Source organism: Salminus brasiliensis, chromosome 17 (genome assembly GCF_030463535.1).
Source record: "Salminus brasiliensis chromosome 17, fSalBra1.hap2, whole genome shotgun sequence".
Classification (NCBI taxonomy): Eukaryota; Metazoa; Chordata; class Actinopteri; order Characiformes; family Bryconidae; genus Salminus; species Salminus brasiliensis.
Window position 1 is genome coordinate 27,066,633 of NC_132894.1, and position 19,966 is coordinate 27,086,598.

General features: G+C 44.8%; 1 protein-coding gene across 3 annotated transcripts in view; it reads left to right on the forward strand.

Moving 5' to 3' along the window:
• The first annotated feature begins 334 nt into the window (after positions 1–334).
• zfhx3b (zinc finger homeobox 3b) overlaps positions 335–19,966 on the forward strand; it is a 170,947-nt gene continuing 151,315 nt past the window's right edge. For 2 of the 3 annotated variants that reach the window (XM_072660799.1, XM_072660802.1), the window contains exon 1: positions 11,676–12,123. The gene's annotated coding sequence lies outside the window, so the exon portion shown is untranslated. Of the gene's footprint in view, positions 620–11,675; positions 12,124–19,966 lie in introns of those variants that run through there. The other variant, XM_072660800.1, reaches the window with a different exon arrangement.

Genomic DNA, 19,966 nt, shown 5'->3' on the forward strand with positions numbered 1-19,966 from the left:
TTATAACACATAACTGACTTTTTTGGCTTTAACTCGTCTCGTCTCAGCTCCTTTTGTGGAAACACTCACAAAGTTGTACTTGCTGACCTCTTTTTGCTTTTGCCTATAAATGACCATTCAGCTTTCTATTGGATAATGTGATTATTTTCTAACAGTTTGTTTCTTTCTTCTCCCCCCCTCCATAGGTGGCGCTATCACTTTGAGAAGCTTTGAACATCTCCACCGACTGTGGATACTCCAAACCAAACCCAGCCCCCGCTTCAGGGCCTCATAGCTTTGACAAGCCCTGGAAATACCTGGAATTCTAGGGCTGCATCATTTGAAGCCCTTGCCAAGGGACTTCCTTTTAGTGCCCAGGCACTGGATCTGAAAGCTTTATCTTCTTCTTTTAGACTTTCTGCATATACCAATAGAAAAAAAACACACACAAAAAAAACCCCAAACACAATAGCTTTAAAGATAGTGATAGCCTCCGCTGGCCTCCTGCACCAAAAACCCACCGCCACCACGAGGGTTGTGACCTTTTCTGGCGCCTGGCTTCAAACGGACACTTGAAACGAGGGACACGGTCAGAGAGGGGCTTCCGAGCAGCAGCGAATCGAACCGAAAACCACATCAGGTAAGGCTGCGAAATAACCTCTGCTCCCTGCTGGCTAGCTCTCCTACAAAGCCCTCTAGTTCCTCTGAGGCTTCTGAGGTCCAGCAGGGCTCCATGCTGGGCCCACTGTCGAGGCTGCAGATAAAGCGAGTGGGCTTCCAGGCTCCACAGTCTGTTTGTCCCTATGGGATTAGGGAGGTGTAATAGGTTGTTTGGTCAGTAGATGCTTGTGTAGGGCTGCTTTCAGAGACCCCACAGCTGCTGGCAATGTCTACAGAGATAGAGCGTGAAGATGAGCACTGGAATGTTCACGGCTGAGGACAGGACGTGACAGCATGTGTTGCACGTTCTTGCACATGCAGATGCACCTCTCTTAGGCCGTATGGTTCTAAAGCTTTTCATCCTTGGTGTGGACTCCAGATAGTAGCTTGCTGCATGATATTGTGTAGTAATGGCAAAGTAACAACACACTCTCAGCTCTCTTTATGCAACATTAGCTCATTCTCCTGTAATGCGCGATAAGCTGACATGCTATATTTTTGGTGTTTTTGCAACATGGCTGGCATGCTAGCACCCCCATCAACCCCTCACACCCCCCCCACCTTGAACCCTGTGTAATCCTGACTGAAAGTAAATGGTGTTTATGGAATTAAGCGAATAAAAAGAAAACAGGCAGAACGCAGGAGTGGCTCTGTATCAGGCGGGCTCTGAGGCGAGCTCGGGCCTTTTGTTTGAAAAGTTCAAAGTAATTTCGCCAAATTTAGGTCACTGCAAATTATAAGTACGCAGCGGGGCGCTGTCATTTTTTGCCAGGGAAGGAGAAAGCAAATAAATAAATAACCTAACAGGCTGGGTTCCAAGCTTTACCTCACATACATGAGGGCTGCGTTTGTTATTATTTTTATATATATATATATTTTTTTTTTTTACTTTTTTTTTTACTGCAGAAAAGAAAGTATTCGGAAGCATTAACCTAAAATGGTATGCATCACTGCTAATTGAGGGCATGGTCAGCAAAGAGCTCTGCGCGAAGTTTGTACAGTAAAAGGCTGGGCCCGAAGGGGCGGCCTGCGTACAATGGGCCAGAGATAATGCTCCAGGAGTCGTGGTCAGTGAACGCCCCCGTCAGGAGGACGAGTTGTCCCCCCACCTCCCCTCCTCTGTGCCTTTTCCTTTCCCTTTCCACCCTCCCTCCCTTGCTCCGTCCGGGAGTGCTAATGGAATAGTGCTCGTAGCCCTGGGCTCCGGCACCAGGCCCTGCTCTGCATGTGGGATGCACTTTGTGCTGCAGCCCGGGTCGCTCCCTTTGTGCCAGCCCTCTTTGGCCTGGCGGAAAAAAAGAGCCATGCATGATTTCATACATGAAAGATATATGTAATTGGACAGCAGCGCCTATACGCTGAATTTACAATTCTAAACAGATACGGTGGAAAGCAAATCTCTCTTACTCTCTCTCTTTTCCTCTTTTCCTCTCTCTCTCTCTCTCTCTCTCTCTCGGTCTTGGCTGCCCTTCTTGTTTGTTTTTTTTATATATGTATTTGCACAAATTTGGGTAGTGTTTAATGCACGGAAATGCACAAATCAGAGATTAGCACTTTTCTTTTTTTTTTATTTACATGCATTATGGATCTGCCTTTGAGCATCCCAAACGCTTGTTCGGATTCATTCGGATTTGTGCCCTCTGAGCTGTGGGCTGGTGGTTAAAAACAGCTCTCCCTTAGACCCCATGAGGTGCTATTGATGAAAACGTCTGCCTTTAATGGGGAATTGTGCGTGTTCATTAGTGGTCAGTTACTACTAGTGGTTGTTTTAGTGACCTTTATAGTCAAAGCACCAGTGTTTAAGTCATTTGCTAAGACAGTGATTGACTTGAACCTGCTCTGTTTTTTTCCCCTCGCTTAATATTACGGACAACCAGGTGATTAGGCATCCCGTCTTTGCCATCAGAGCATTAATATGTATGCAAAGCTGTGACCTGTGTTAACCTGGTCATTCTGTTAACCTGAAATGCTTCCAGCAGAATCCGTTCCGCTTGTTTGATGTTGGACTGTGTGCATGTGTGTGTGTGTGTGTACGAGCTGCTGATTGAAAGTGCGTGAGTGTGTGCAGGGTCGGACACACACACATACACACACAGGTCTCTTGTTTGGTGGCTTTTCCTTTGCGGCCCCTTCACACACACCCTCCTGCAGAGTTTATATAGTGCCAGGGTAAACACCTATCCTGTTAATTGCTGTAACGAGCTCACACTTTTGCTGGGCACTGCCTCTCTAACGGACTGCTTTTATGGGCACGCCAGACCTCAGACCAGCCTCTTCCGGTCTCTGCGGGGCCACAGACCACATGCCGGGGGGACCCGGCACGCTCCCCCAAACCCCCACCCCACTCCACACTCCCCCTCTATCCCTCTGCAGCCCACCTGCTTCGGAGCCCCAGAGGTCAAGGTTAAGCGTCCCATAACTCTGCTCCAGCCGCCCCAGTCCCCAGCAATTACGCCACAGCCACGTCACCCGTGCCGCTCGGTGCAGGACAAGGGCTTAGGGCCTGGCCGCAGTAGCCGGTCAGTGTGGGATAGGCGTGGGAAAAGGCTGTTCACCCCCGCAAAGCAGTTTCTGCTGTCTGGTAATAAGCAAGGTCGCTGTGCCTGAGCACAGTGCAAGCCAGTGAGTGACATAGCAGCTTTACACTTAGTGTCCACTCTGCTGTCCTCTTTAATACTGGTGTTCACCTTAGCAAGAGATTAAGAGCTACTGCTCATGTAAATAATGAGGTACTAACTATTATCATTAACAGCCCACTTCAATAGTCATCCATAAATAAGCTTTTAAATAGTTTGTTTCTTGGAAATTAGTCCCAAATAAATGCAGCTGGCTAAAACATCCAACATTAAATATCCTTTTCTGAGGTGGGTCATTAATAATTCATAATTAAAACTTCATTTAAAATGTCTGCATATATGTAATACGTATATGTACCTTTTAAATAGGGAATATATATGTTTAAATCAATATTTAGAGTTATACTTTTTATTTAAAAAATAATTCCATGTAATTCCATTATTTTATGGCTTAATCATTTGCATAATTTGTTTAAATGTTTCCTCTAAATTTGGATTGCAAAATATTATATATGAAATAATTATTTTTCATGTTAATAAACGCGGTACTTAATTAAAGCTTAATTATGTTATTACCTTAATTAATATCCTGGAATTGCATGGCTATCGTTTACAAGATAAATAACTGCAAATAATATCGGTGTATTAACAGTATAATCTAAAAGTAGATTATAATGTTTACCTAAATTAGAGCTTGTGGCATATATATATATATATATATATATTCATCTTTATTTCAGTACAGTATTCTTGTATTGTATTCCTTGTGCTTTAGCATGCCAGTATTATGTATATATACATGAATACGTCTGGAATTATTATTAGGATTTGTCGTGTGTGTGAGTGTGTGTCCCGTCCCTCTAACCTTCTCCACCCCGTCCAGGACATGTCTTTAAAAATCCCTAAAGCTCCTTAAACTAAATGCACCCTGTTCGCATAAAACGGCGCTGAACGCGTGAAAAACACAGACACACACAATACAAACAAAGCTGCGTTGCGTTTGTGTGTGTGTGTGTGTGTGTGTGTTTGTGTGTGTGTTTTATTGCTGCTTCTGGACACGCACGCACCTCTACAGTGTGTGGCGGGCTGTTTGGCCTCAGTGGGTGTGGTACTCAGGTCTGGTCTGGTCTGGATGGATTCTGCTGCTTTTTTTCTTGAACGCGCCTTTTAGCGCGCGCTGGTGTGGCTCAGAGCGCGCGCTGGTACCTGTGTGCGTCTGCAGCTGAGTTTAAACCCAAAGCAGCGCGCCTTTATTTCACCGCTGCACTCGTGGGACTTTTAAATTGTGTCTCTTTGTGTTCCTGTCTTACCTGAAGAGAGCTGGACTGCACACGCACATAGACACAAACCCGGGCGCGGGCGCGCGCGCACACACACACACACACACACACACATGCACGCACATTGCAGCGCGCTCTGGACTAAGGCTCGCTCCAGGCGGCTCTCCTCTCTCTCTGGTTTCCCCTCATCTTTCCTGCACAGGTTGAAATAAGCCCGTTGTGTTTAGTTGAGGCTGAGGCTCTGATCCGCGCTTTGGAGCCGCGCGGGAAATTCACTGTGTTTTAGGAGCGTTCATAAAGCAGTCATAGCAAAGGCGCGCGCCTGTAATAGAGCTGAATGACATGGCAGTAACGCACAGAGCCACAGGCTCAAGTACACAGTGCAGGGAGGTCACACACACACACACACACACACACACACACACACTGAAGTGACAGCATAGCAGGCGCATGCTAGCTGTGTCTATACACCATCAAATGTCATTCGTCAGTCGTGCTCGTTCTGAAGTCGTCTGATCGTCTCTCAGACTGGATACAACAGAGCCAAATCCAAAATCCACGTAGAAAAATGTAAAGAATCCAAGTGTAAATATTTAGCTTGGATTTTACCACACTGCTGAAATACATAAAATAATACCAAAAATATTTCATTCGTAAATTCTCCAGGCTGCCCGTTTCCGCAGCTGGCGTTTTTTCCCCTTTCATAAATTACGCCCGTGGGTTTTGGTGATTCTCCATATTCTTGTCTTTTATTCTGAATTAGAATCGTTTAGAATAAATCCAACAGGAAACAAACACACGCGAATATGATGGGTTTTCATTTTAGCGGCGTCAATAACAACAAGTACACTTCATTTGCATAATTAATTGAAGCGTAAAAAGCGTGCGTAATGAGCGGAATTTGGGGGGAAAAACGCCTCGTTAGGCTTTAATTAATTATTCACTAATTCATTCAGATTAAAATAGAGTTTACTGGATTTTGCTTTGAACGAATGTGTGAGATCGTCGTGTCACAAGACAGCACTTTGTTTAAAATCCTTAATTAATTTTAATTAATGAGGTTAATTAGCGAGTCAACAAAGGTGAGTTCGTCACAAAATGTATTTATTAAACAGATGCAAACATCACGGCACGTGCTTTTTATTTGTTAAAATAATAAATAAACATGAGACGACAATAAGAAAACGAGCAAAACAACATCATGAGCATAATCAGCACACCGTGGATATTAATAAGTCTTAATTTCGTCCTTAAATATTTAAACACATGTTATGTGTATACACGTATCTTCGTAAGCTTACGTTTAGGGGTCATCAAACAGGAAATATAGGAATATGTGCATAATTAGTGAAAAGTTCCATTTTCTGCTACAGTTTTTTAATGCACACCTTTACAATTAAGCATTAATCATACAGTATTCCCAAACATTACACAGAGCTCAGTGTAAAACAGCACCTTCCCACACACACCTACATTAACAAGGCAAATACACAGGGGTTTTTTTTTTTTTTTTTTTTGGCTGCACATTGGACAACAAGTACAGGTGTTTATAATCTGTAAATAAAATATTAATAAAGCAGGTTGATTAGTACAGTTTGGAAAACATGTTTTGTAGGGCAGATATTTCTCGTAAGCTTCGTAAAAATGGATCAAATAGACACACTGTTCAGCACGAGCACAGTCACTTTTCTCCTGCTTCCCTTTTCAGCATCATAAATAAAATACAGTCCATTTCGATTATTATTATTATTATTATTTATTTGAAGTATATTTCTAAAAGAGGACAAAAGTTTGCGAACTTCGTGATCATCAATTTCCGAAACATTTCACGAAGCATGTTCAGCTGCGCTCTTTATATCTATCTAACAGCATTTTAAGGCAGCCTGGTCGTGTCTGGAGTCTCTACATATGAAAGTTTGTATGGGAGCCTGTATTTGGCACGACATTTTGCAGGCTGGAAAATCTCATATTCCACTGAATGTACCTTTAGCGAAAAGCTCCAGATTTGCTGAAGGTGCAGATTGGTAAAGCATGACAACCCTGTATCTGCTATAACGAATTATGGTTATCTTAACGTGTAGACTGTCATTAGGTCTATCGGTTGGTGCGCGTTGGACCGAAGGGGGTCTAAAACTTGTGCACGTCTCTGTAAAGTGTTAGAAGTGAAGGAAGTGATCCTGAACCCGGAGCGTTGGCTTTTGGGTGAATTCGTGGATAAACGGGTTTGCGAACCGCGAGCTTGTGGAGAGTTTAGCCGCACGTTTGTGGCTGGCGTGAAGAGGTAGAGAGGTGTGCGTGTGTGTGAGAGAGAGGTACAGCTCATCGTGCAGGCAGCCCCCCGGGGCAGAGAGCAGCCCTTGGCCGGAGTGAACATAAGAGGGCGCTGCCATTGCACCTGGGAACCCGTCCTGCCCCAGCCAGCCCCGGGCCCACGGCCGGACAGTGCTGCTCCGCTGCCTGACAGAAGCTCCAACTGTTGCCCATCAGCGGCTGCCCGGCGCTGCCAGGCCCGTTCCTTATTAGCCCGGTGCTTCTTAACCAGCATCTATACCTCGCTTATCCTGCCATGTGCGTAAGATGCTAATTATGCCAGAGTTGCTTCACAGGTACTGAATAAAATAAGATTAAACAAATAAAACTAATAAAATCAGAAAAAAATCAATATACATTAAAACAGGTTGGAGGTTCATATTTTTATAGTACTGCCAGCGGTAGACTTGCGTGCTTTCTGTATTAACGCAGCTCCCCCTCAAATCCTTCGACCTAAAATGCTCGTCGCTTTAATAAAGTTAGGAGACTGTTGGCAGACAGCTGCTTTTTATCTTAAAATGCTTTCACCCGTTCTCATTTCCTCACCGGTCGCTTTTGGAGCTTTATTATTCAAGGATGGCACGCGCGGTGCACGAGGTTAAACACACACAGACACACACACACACACACACACAGAGACGCACACAAAGCATTGGATCCAACACTGGAAAGTCCGCGATCCTACAACACCATCGTAAAGCAGTGCATATGCACTTGTTTATTTTCTCTATTAAATCTAAGAAAATAAGAAAGGCCCCCTCACAGGGCTCGCTTAGTGAATGAATGAGTGCACTGATGTGTTGGTTTGTTTAGCATAGCTTCTGAGGCTAGCTCAGTATTTTTAACCAGTACGACTAAAGCCTTACAGATCCACACACATTCACTACTTCTGTTCAACATAGCGACCTAAAGTGCTGCCCCCGGCTGTATGCTGGCCCACTATGCTGTTCCATAAATCCACGGAAAAAAAAATGAAGTGCTCCACACAGGGATGATATCAGTCCAGAGTTAATGAGTGGATTTGATTTGTTTAACATACGAGTTTCTCAGACCTAGCTTAGATCCCACTAAAATAAAATATTCAAATAGTTTTCCCAGCTACATTAGTGACTAAGGACTAAGTGCTGCTGGTCCATTCTCATGTCAGACAACGAAAGGGGTAAAAATAATGACTTGTGAATGAACGCAGTGAACGAGTGCATTTGGGTTGTTGACTTGTTTAGCACACCAGCTTCTCAGACTAGCTTACAGCAGACTAGTCTAAACCAATATGGCTAGAGTCTTACAGATTTAATCTGTAAAAAAAAAACAACAACACAATTTTAACCACACACTGACCCAAAGTGCTGCTAATGGGTATATGTACAGGTGTGTGTGTGAGAGACACTACATGGACCCTCAGCTCCCATACACAGACTAGGCTATCAGTAGCATAGCACATAGCCTTCACGTTCCGAGAGCTCCACTGTTTTCACAGAAAGTGTCCCCATTGGGCCACGGTAGGTCTAGCTAACCTCAGCACGGTTAGCTCCAAAAAACCTCCACTGCGCTCCCACAGAAAGCCTCGGCGAGCACCCCGGTCTCGCTTTATTATCTCACCGACCTTCTCTTCTCTCCTCGTACTCTATTTTCTATCCATTCATTTTTACAATCTCTCCTTGTCTCCCACCCCTGCGTTTTCCCAAGAGAGCAGCACAGCAGCGCTCGCCCCAGCGTTTCCCCCCCGTCTGCCTCTCTCTCTCCCCCGGCCTCAGCCAGAGCATCTCCGCGCGCCTCGCGCGTTTACCGTCCGTCACTCCACCTTTTTTCTTTTCTTTTTCTTTCCTTCTTTCTCTCTTTTCGTTTTTTTTTTATTATTATATATCTCCTCTTACTGAGCCGTTACCGGTCCTCACGCTCGCGGATGACAGATGGCCCGTGCTAATGTATGTAAAGTCTATTATTTCGCGTAAATATGAACCAAAGCGCACTGCTAAATCGAATATGGTAGTGTAGCAATAAAAAAGCATGCGTTGTAATCACACACACACACACACATACACACGCCAGCTCGTGCCACTTTCAAGCTCTGGACGACTCTTTTGAGGGGTCAGAGTGTTGCATATTGTCATTGTTTGCATTATGGCTCTGGACCCCCCTCCCTTTCTCCTTTTTTTGTGGTCATAGACAAGCACGTGCATGTCTGGAAAAAGCTGCAAAAGTCCATCATGCATATGGAGATGCGTTTCTTTGTGTTTCTTTGCAACACGAGACTGCTGTCCCTTCATGCCATGGCATACCCCAAACGAAGACGGACACTGTTGTACACAAAGAATATATATATATTATACAGCAAACATACCATACAAATAATATTTAAAATAAATATAAAATTAAAATATACAACATGCGATTAAACGTGCACGCATTATATATGTATATATGTTATTTTACTTTTCACAGACATTGAGGTTGTATGCTTTTGTTTGGAGCCATGCAATAGCTGCAATACTATTGTTATTAATTGTTTATTAATAGAACTTCCAAGATGCGCAAAGAGATGAAACACATGCACTGTTTATTTATTGTTATATTTTTTGCTTTAATAAAATTGCATCAGTGCATTAACACATGCATTTAAAAACACAACACTCACATTCAGCATGCAGCACACAGTTTACAACATGGATATGCATATTCTTGTTGTACTTATAAGAGGAGAATATTTCTTAAAATTTGTGCTACTTTTCCAGTAAGCGTTATGTAATGAGTGGAGGTAAGCCGGTTAGCTGTGTTTGGGGGGATTAGGGCCCCTTGGAGCTGTTAGCAGGCAAAGTGTGCATATTGAGGGTAAAGGAACTGTGCTGTTTTTTGGGATTTTTTTTTAAGAGAATCCACAATGGTATTATCATGACAAAGGGCTCCGAGGTCCGGGGCCCTGGACGCACGCTTTGGTTTTAGCAAAGGAGGCGCTTTAAGTGACCATCAAGAGGAGGCGAGATGTTGAGGAGCGAAACCTGTGGAGGAGAAGTGCTCCCTTCAGTCGCTCCTACAGATGCTCCTATTGAGCACAGGGCACCTCTGAGCACAAAGTTACTGCACTACTGATCAGCCATTATTCTAGAAAACAAAGTCTCGAGATGTTCAATCCTGTAATGGTTTGATTCAAACTTTTAAACATGTAAACGATCTGCAGCCTGCTCTCAATCTCACGTGCATTTAAGCATGCATTAAAATATGAAGCTCATGCTGAAAACACACAGAAAAGGAGGGATGCAGGAGATTTTTCTGCCCAGGTCTAAGCTGATATAGGCTCGTGATAATAAACACGTTGAAACTTTCCGATTTCAGAACACACTGTTCTTCCTCTTGTCTCACTCTATCTGCTGATGGTGAATAAGTGTGTGTGTGTGCGCGCGCTATTTTTGGATACAACGTGCAATTTCACAAAATTAGCAAAATATACATTAACCTCTGTATTCTTTCGCGTATTCCGAATTTAGAGAAAATCCTCCATGAGGTTGCCTGACATCTGAACAAGTTTAAAGGAAGTGTTGCTTTGCTGGAACAACCCTAGACAGCTGTCGCGTCTCTGTTTTGGAGTTATTCGGATTGTATTCATTTATTTTTTCTTGTCAGGACGATTTTGCATTGAATCGGTTGTAATGGCTCCCGTTTTCTCCTCTCTATCATCTCCACATCAGCTCAAAAATCTACAGTCGCTCACATACAATCTGCTTTGACAATTTAGCCGGCTTTGACTCCACGGATGTCTACGACCCTGCAGTAAAAGCGATCTGTGTTACTACTGAAAAAGGGGAGATGTGTATCTCACGCACGCGGGCAGAGTTCAGACTAAAGACACAAGACGTGTAAAATAGTGGCAAAACTCGACAAAAGAGACAGCCTCTAATTTGAAGCATGCTTGATTAAAAGAGTAGAGAGCGAAAACGTGAGGGCTCCCCGCCTGTCACGCTCCCTGTTCTCTGTTCTCTTTACACAGCTGTACAAATCTCCCCCTGCTCTCGTTTCGCCGTCTCTGAAAAGTGCCCAAAGAGTTGAATATCTCGCACACGGTGCTCAGTCTTACATTCAGCCCCGCGCTGCTAACTCGCCCTCACTTCTCCAAAGTATCCGTGCAGCCCGGGCTGCGTTATGTGGTGTGTTTTCTACCCCATGATCAGAGAGAGAGACAGAGACAGAGAGAGATCAGTGCATCCAGACTAAACACGGTAATGTATTATTGGGTTTAAGACCAGGCTAAAGAGCCGCTGCTCGGCTACTGGTGAGAGCACGCGCTTTCGTAACAACAGCCCTCCTAAACTGGGATAAGAGAGGAACACACACCGGCGCTGCTTTATTTTTTACCGTCCGAGTTAAAGTGTGTGAAAGTATGGCGAACTTGTTCGTGTAAAAACTCGGAGAACTCACAGACAAACACACACACACACACACACACACACTCACGCTCTCGGTTGATAAAGTTAGTAAAGCAACGAAGCTCTGATATTTCAATTCATAAAGCACGCGCTCTCATAAACATACTTAAAGCATTTTGTTTTAAAAGAGAGAGAGAGAGAGAGAGAGAGAGAGAGGGAGAGATGAGGAGAGAAGGAATGGAGAAAACACCGTCCTCGAAACTGCTCTGCCCTCTTCTTTTTTCCCGCGGACTTTCTCTGCCTTTCCCCTCTTCTTTCTAATCAAACTCTTTTACTTCGCGCCGCCGCTTAATTCCATATTTTCAATTCCTGATCATTACTTTCCTCTTTCTCCCTTCCTCCGTCCATCCATCCATCCCTCCCTCCCTCCCTCTCCTCTCTCTCTCTCTCCCTCCCTCCCTCCCTCCCTCTCTCTCTCTCTCCCTCTCTCTCTCTCCTTTGCTGAATCTTATTGATCCAGAAGGTGGCTAATTAGCCCTTCCCGTCGTGCCTGTGTAATGAAGCACATGCGCACTGAATTAATCACAGCCATTTTTTTTTGCAGGAAACTAATTAGCAGGAATAAAGATCCAAAGAGTTTTTTTTCCCTTTTCAATCATCAGATCTCACTTTCACCTCTTCCTCTCTCCCTCTAACACGAGACGCATCGCCCGCTTTGCATCCAAATTATTTTTTATATCGCCTTTAACGACTAATACTTCGGGTGTGTGTGTGTGTTTTTTTCTCCCCCTCTCTCTCTTCTCTCTCTCTCTCCTTTTACTCTCCGCAACAACAATGATCTTTCTTTTACCGTCCTAAACGCAAACTGACCGAAAAGGGATCTGCCTTGATGGGATCTTTAGCCAAACCGTCTCGATACTGGATTAAAAAGCGAGGATCTCAAAGCGGCAGCAAAAAATTGTAAGTTTCAACTTTGCTTTCTCTCTCTCTCCCTCTCCTCTCCTCTCCGCTCTCTTTTTCTAGCTTTACGGCGAGGCTACGCTGCTTTTCTACTTTCAATAGCAGGCGAAAGGCTTTTTCGTCCTCTTTCTGCCCCTCCGCCGATGTTTAAAGCGGACTAGTCTGTGAAACTGTGAGAAAGAGCAGGCGATCTCGACTTATTTTCATGCAAGTTGGCTTTTATTCAGTGCTTTTCTCCTCGTATCGTTACCTGTGTTTACATCTGGGCTCGTCCTCGTTCTTCTCGCCAGTGGAAGAGAAGAAAAGGGGGGCAAAGACAGCGATTCCTGTTTTCCGAACAGTTGGTTACCGCAAAAAAATGGCTTTTCTCAAACACATTTCTGCCTTCCGAGGCGTTCACAGTGCTCAAAGGGGGTGTAGCGTTGTGCTGGCGGGCGTTCACTCGGGAGCTTGGTCGCGAGGAAGCGGCTCCGCAGAGCTCTCGGAGGGCCAGCGGACGCCGTCAGCGCTCGTAGCCGGCGGAGGAGCGCGGTAGTCCGGCCTGGGGCTCCGGCTGCGGCCGCTGCGCGGGGAAGCGTAGACCACGGTCTCGTTTTCTCCGCGGCAGAAAGCAGCGGCTCTGCTCCTCCGGTCCGCTCGCCTCCCCTCTCCCCGTGTTTTTCGCCACCTTCTCCCGTGCTGAGCCTCCTTTTCATTCGCCCACATCTTTACTTTTCCAGTCGCTTTTTTAGCAGCGGTCTCCCTCCGCCCTGCTTTGCATTTCAGTTTCCTCTCTACTTTTCGCCCGCTGTCACTCGGATCGTCTTAGCTTTGCTTTTTTCCGTCTTTTTCACCCGCGTTTTGCTTTTTTCCCGAGCGTTGTTAAAGTCGATTTAGATTTTTTTGCTGCTGATTCCCAGACGGAGTCACATACAAATCGATCGCGTGTGTGTGTGTGTGTCGGTGTGTGTATGTGTGCGTGTGTGTGTGTGTGTGTGAGAGAGAGAGAGAGGGTGTATGGTATAAAGCCAGAGCCCCGGCTCTCCTTCATGCCATGAAGCCGATAGCAGAGCAGCAGGAGCCGGTCCACACTCACTCAGGGCGGGGGAAGAACTTAGAAACGAGCCGCGGGTCACTTTTAGCGGTTTCGGGGCAAAAAATAAGCAGCGTGTGCCAAATTCAAATCAATGCAATTCAGTCAAAACACGAGCACAAACAACGATGGTTTAAAAATCCTATGTTTTTTAGTTTTTAGGGAAAAAATGACAGAATTTGAACTTTTTTGCACTTTTCCTCCAGTTTGGTAGAGTGACCCAAAATAAAAAAGAGGTGAATGGAGAGGAAGGACAAGGCTGTAGAGACAAGTTGGTGTAAACTTAAATGAAGAGCGCAGGTGTGGAATAGATGCAGAAGAAGGGGGGTAAAAAAAAAAAAGGTGAAGGAAAAGGAAAGGTGAGATGGCAAAGCGACATTGGGGTGAAGCAGGACGTGGCTTGAGCTCCCTCCGAGCCAGGTGCACAGGTGGTGGTCGAAGGAAGGCTGTGGACGAAGCAGTGGAGGAGAGGACAAGATCCAGAAAGCGTGGCGGCCGAGGGGAGGACGGGTGCGGGGAAGGAAGAGGGGAGCGGAGCCGTGGGTTTTTTCCCTCTCGCGGCGGAGAGGCACAGGGCGAAGAAGCCGTTTTTTTTTAGGCGAGCCAAGCTGAGGAGGGGGGTGGTGGTGGTGGAGGTCGGGAGAGAGGCTTGGGGGTCAGGCGGCGAGAAAGAGGGGAGCAAGGGTCACCAAGCGAGTGTAAGAGAGATAAAAAAGCAAAGGAAAGGGGAAAGCCCTGGCGTTAGCAGCCGAGAGAAAGCGAGAGGGGGATAGCGGTGGGGTGGGTGTGCGTGAGCGTGCGTGTGTGTGTGTGCGTGTGCTTGTGCTTGTGCTTGTGTTGCGGGGTCACACAAAGCCTAGCACTGTAGATTGTGTGGGGGTCAGCAAGAGAAGCAGCTGAAGGTTGGCAAAAGGGAAGAAAAGGGCAGTGTGTTGTGTTTAGCTGAGGAAAAATCCATAGTTTTAAAAGTGATGTGGTTTTTGTGTGTGTGTGTGTTTTTAGACAGATTGTGGGGGAAGGCACGCATGCAGAGCAGAAGAGAGAGAGAGAGAGAGAGAAAGTGAGAGAAAGAAAGACATAGTAAGAGACACAGACAGAGAGAGAGAGAGAGAGAGGATAGAAAAGGTCAAACAGCCACAGGCCGTATCGGTGGAATCAGGGAAGAGGTCAGAAAAACATGAATCCCGAGACCTTTCATCCTTTTCCGACTTGTCCCAGGTAGAGGAGCTCACGAGAGGACGGCCGCTGACTCCTCCGTGATAACACCATGCAAGAGCAAGGAAAGTCAGCAGTGGGGTGTGTGTGTGTGTGTGTGTGTTCATTTCATTTCATTTCATTTCTTTTCTTTTGCGCTTCGGTCGGCAATGCTAATTTAAATTTTAAAGGAAGCGAAAGAACAATCTCGTCAGCTGTTGTAAACATTTCAAGTTACGTGCCACATCTGGTTAAGATAAACTGGACAGCAGCATCCGTGTGTGTGTGTGTGTGTGTGCTTCTTTTCTTTTATTTGTCTCTTTTTTTTCCCTTTCCTTGACGGTTTTCATAGGGGGCATGGTGGGCAATGGCGCTCACACTGCCTCCTCCTTTTTTTTTTTTCTTTTTTTTTTGAGAGAGAGAAGAGAGGGAGGGAGGGAGGAGAAGGACAGATAAGTCAGGATTTTTGTGTCTCGGCTGCACGGTGGAGGGGTGGCAATAATTACACGCGTCACACAGAAAAGGATCTATAGCATATTACAGGTGCTGTGCACGCTCTACCTCTCTCTCTCACTCTCTTTCTCTCTGTCCCTGTCCATCTCTCTCTCTCTCTCTTTCCTATCTTTCACCAATGCAAAACAAAGACAGCAGGCATGCTCTCTGCCATCTTTTCTCACTCCTGAGACGTCTGTGGACGTGATGCTCGTCATTCACACTGTGCACACTGTTTGCGGACAATGGCAGCGACACTTATCTTGAGAAACCGCCTCCTCCTCCTCCTCCTCCAGTGTTTGATATCAGTTGCGGCTCTTTTTGGAATTTCTTTTTTTGTGCATATTCGAACACGCCTATTTGAACATCCGAGGCCCCCGATCAGTTAAAGCCAGAGTCTGATTCTGTTCTGCCTGAGCCTCAGCCACCCCGCGGTGGGGTGTAAAAAAAAATCTCAGCCTGAGATGTGGCCGTGTTAGCATTGTGGTTTCAGAGGGCGTCACTAGCTCTCCCTCCCTCTTCGCTCTGTCTGTCTCGTTGAAAAGATGGTAGGGAGAAGGTTTTTTTTTTTAATATTAATGCTCTACATTGTATAGATCTGGACCTGGTTGGTAGCGGCGGGGCTCGGGTGTTGCTGTTTTTCTCAAGTATTAACTTCACTTGATCCTTCACAGGTGGAGGGCGAAGCACTCGAGGCACCTTGCTCTATCTGCATAATTGTGTGCGCTTTCCTCCGTACACATAGTGTATTGAATATTATGCACATTTTTGTATGTGGTTTTGTTTCGAAAAGAAATATCCGGGCACAGCTAAAAGCCAGGGGTTTTCTATATTTTCACACCGCTGTCCTTTTAAAGCAGCAACTTCAGCATATTGGAAGGGTTTTTATAGGTGCTTGATTCTGTAGTTGCATTTAATTCTGCAAATGACACATTTAGCCTGTTTGGGCGTTTTTTTGTGCACAAGGATCCATAAGGTTGCCGTAACATAAAAGTGCAGTTATAATGTAATATCAGCATAATATCTAACATATATTTTATCTAATTGCATTGGAAATTATTAATAGGCATGCAAAAGCAGTAAGGTAATTATTGGAAATAATAATAATAATAATAATAATAATAATAATAGTAATCGTAATAATACACATCATGTATTTTAAAAGTACATTAAAATAATGGGAGTTATTATTACTTTATTACTACTACTACTATTATCAGTAATAGCATTAGTAATAGAGATACTGTATAGTAAGTGTGCAAACACCATCCATTTGTTTGGCTTTGGCTTTCCCAGCCTGGATATTAGCTTGCTTTTCTAGGATGTCAGCATGCATAGGTGATGGTTTGAGTGATGAGTTTGTGTATGAGCGGCGTTAGACGTGCCCGCTGTCTCGTTTCATCGTCTACCTGAGGCCTTTTCTGCAGCTTCGCTCCTCACCTCTCCCTCCTATCAAAACACTCCGACTCTATATCGAGGGCCAAGGCCTTTCGTCTCGGTTATGCACGGCGTGTGACCAAAGACGATGCCGTGATGAGGCGGCATGCCGAGCGGCGTGTGTGTGTGAGAGCGTGGAAGTGTAGCTATATGCGTGTGTGAATGGACATGGGGAGCTGGTGTGTGTCTCTATACCCCTCCCTGTCCCCTCTCTATCTCTTGTACTCGCTTTCTCTGTCTCTCTGTCTCCCTCTCTCTCTTTCCCTTCCTCCCTGTCTGTCTGTTTCTATGTCTCTCGCTCTCTGGAGGCTGGCACCCTCGGGGAAAACTCCAGTAATGTCTTCAGTGGTAGAGAGCCCTCTTTGGGCCGATATCAGTGGCAGGCCATTGAGCTTGCTCACTTGTAGTAGCACACGTGTGCTGCTTTGTTATACTGTGTTTTTGCTAACAGTGGGAATTAATGTCTTTGCAGTTCTACTAGGCTGTTAGTAATTGCTTATTAAATGTACTGTAATAATTGTAGCGCTATAGAGCAAATATCAGCATATATACTTACATTTTTAAATCTGTTGGCTTCAGGCAGATTATGTGTATTTTGGCCACAGTTTTTTTTTTTTTTTTACAGCGAAGATGGTGTTGGTGGGCAGCGAATATGGGAGCAGTGTGTGTGTGTGTGTGTGTGTGTGTGTGGGGATAAGTCGATCTCCTGTCATGAGTTTCCCATTAATCCAGTCGTGCTGAGGGGCCGGGGGAGGAAAGCGTAGCGCCACCTCCATTTGCTGAAGGGCTGTGTGTGTGTGTGTGTGTGTGTAAATTAGGTTAGCAGGAGCAGTGGGTCCGATTACACATGATGGTTTTGAATATGCAAGCCCGTGCAGTCAGGACCAGTTCTTCCAGTCCCGCCACGCTGAGCCGGAGGACAATGGCGGACGTGTCGGTGGCATCATTAAACGGCCGGTCGATGGGAGGTGGGAAGGGGGGGAGGAACAGTGGTGGGTTTTAAGGCCGCAGATACTCAGGTGTTGCCCTACCTGTGTAAGCACAGCCCAGACCGCAATCATTGGCGCTGTAAGCCAGCTGGGTACACACTTTCCAGCCCCCTTTCTCTTCTTTTCCTCCCCCTCTCTCGTGCTATTCCGCCCTGTCTTTCTGTTTTTCTGCCTTGCTGTCATCGTCACCTTTTTTTTTTTTTTTCTTCATCTATCTCCAAGCGAAGTTGGCAGCGTTTTCTGCGGTTTGTTGTTCCGCAATATGTTATCATGTTAACAATCTTCGAATCATTGTGGTGGAGGTTAGATTTACGATAGGGAAGGTGTTTGTGCGCGTGCGTCTTTTAGCTGTACTGTACATCTATATTACAACTGAATTTCACTCTTAGATTATAATTAAAGGCCCTTTTTAGTTCTGGTGCCAGGATAGCCAGAACAGTATGTGCGCGCGCACACACACACACACACACACACACACACACACACACACACACACACACACAGGATTCCTGTTCTTGCAATAAAAAAGGAATTCTTGACTCTCTCCATTCCACCAAAGTGCACACAGACACACACACTGACTCACTCATACAGACAAAGTATATGAGCTGATGAGTTTTATCTGTCATATCTCCAAAACACTGAGCGACGTTGTCTGCCTCATAATATGCGTGAGAAGTGAAGAGGGAGGGAGAGAACAGAAAAAAAGGAAAAAATATATATGATGTGTTGAACTGTACACACATTCAAAACCCAGTATATATATATATATATATATATATATATATATATATATTTAATTGAGCTTCTATACATGTTTATGATTGTAGGTAATATATATTTAATGACACATATGTAGTACAGCATGCGTGTACAGCTATTATAGATATAATTGGTCTCATAGTCTCATGCATATGTAATGTACATGTTTACATAATATATACGTGTGTGTGTGTATATATATATATATATATATATATATATATATATATATATATATATACATATATATATATATAGAGAGAGAGATAGATATAGTGCAGCATAGAACAATGTTGGCAGCCTAAGCCCGGACACACTGGTGCTGCTGTAGCACTGAGCATGTCTGATCAAGTGTTTTGTAACGGCCAAGCCCCATAGTGCCGGCGTCTGGTCGATGGAGGTTGTGGCGGCGTCCGGCTGCTCTGGCTGGCGTAAACCACCCCCCTTCCCTCCCTACTGGCCTGCGCTGTTCACCCTCAGCAGCCCAGCGTCCAGCCCACGGCGCTACCGCTTATCATCACAAAGGGACAGAATGCATAAAAAATGGACGCCGATGGCCTGGGTCTTCTTTCCCTGCCTGCGCCCAGCACGCCAGACAATGCATGGGGGCCCTGTGGCCTGTGACTTTGACCTGAGCCCTGCTGCTCGCTAACTCTCTCTATCTCTCTCTCTCTCTCTGTCTCGCTCTCTCTCTCTCTCTCATGGTCGCCATTTTCAGCATGTGTTTTTGGTTTTTGAATCAGGCATGCCACGACCCTACCGGTAATACTGAAAATGGGCATTATGTAACCAAACCAGTGCTATTCTGCATGCAGGGAATGGGAATCTGTGTGTCTGTGGGTGTGTGTGTGTGTACATGCAAGAGCTTGCAATTTTCATACGCAAATCAACAGTCCCTCCAGACATACTACAGTAGACTTTGTCATAAGGCATGCCCCACATTCCTAGGTTGTTATTGAAAAGGAGAATGTGCTCTCAATTACAGTCACAGCCCTTTTTTTTTTTGCTAAAACAAACTGAATTAATGCCTGCATCAGTTAATCTGGTCGTAAATACCTATAAATATTTAAAACGCAGTCGAAAAAACCCAGCACTTTTGTAGTATGTTTTGGCACGTTGTGAAAAATTAATACAGTATATGAATATCTACATTTTAACTAAAAAAAATGAATAATTGAATGGGAATCTAGCAAAAATATTAGGCAAGATTTTGTTATTAATACAGGGGAAATGTAGGCTACAGGCTATAGCAGTTAGCATGTGGAAGCAGTGCTTTGTGTGTGTGTGTGTGTGTGTGTGTGTGTCTTTTGAGAACAGAACAAGGCTTCACCGGAGCTGCTTCTTGTTTAGAGCTGATCGTTTGGGCCCAAAATCATCTGCAGATGTCATTTTTCCAGCACATTTTACGCTTAGCACGCCATGTGATGCAGTGGCAGGGTCAGCATCGATGAGAACGAGCACCACCATGCGAAAACGGCCTGTGTGTGTATGTGTGTGTGTGTGTATGAGAGAGACTGCAATTCTGGGCACTTATTTATTGGACACTGAGCTGGCTCAGACAATTGTGTAATAGGTGTAAGTTTGAGTGTGTGGCTGCATCTTGCTGACTAGGCCTCCTCCATTTCCTTTTCCCTCTCCTTTTTTTTTTTTTTTTTTTTGTACTGATATAAGATCATCCTACATTACCTTTGGATATTGAATTATTTTGCAGCTCCTGTTGATTTTGTTGTAGCTGCTAAGCCAGAACTAAGCGAAGTATTATTTCACCAAGAGCTTTGATTTGATTTGTCGAACATTATCAGAGAGAACTGTGCTAATATAGAGGAGAGGTTTAATGTGTTTAATCATATAGCCGACAGTGTAGCTTTATTTACTGCTGTTTTTTTTTTTTTTTTTT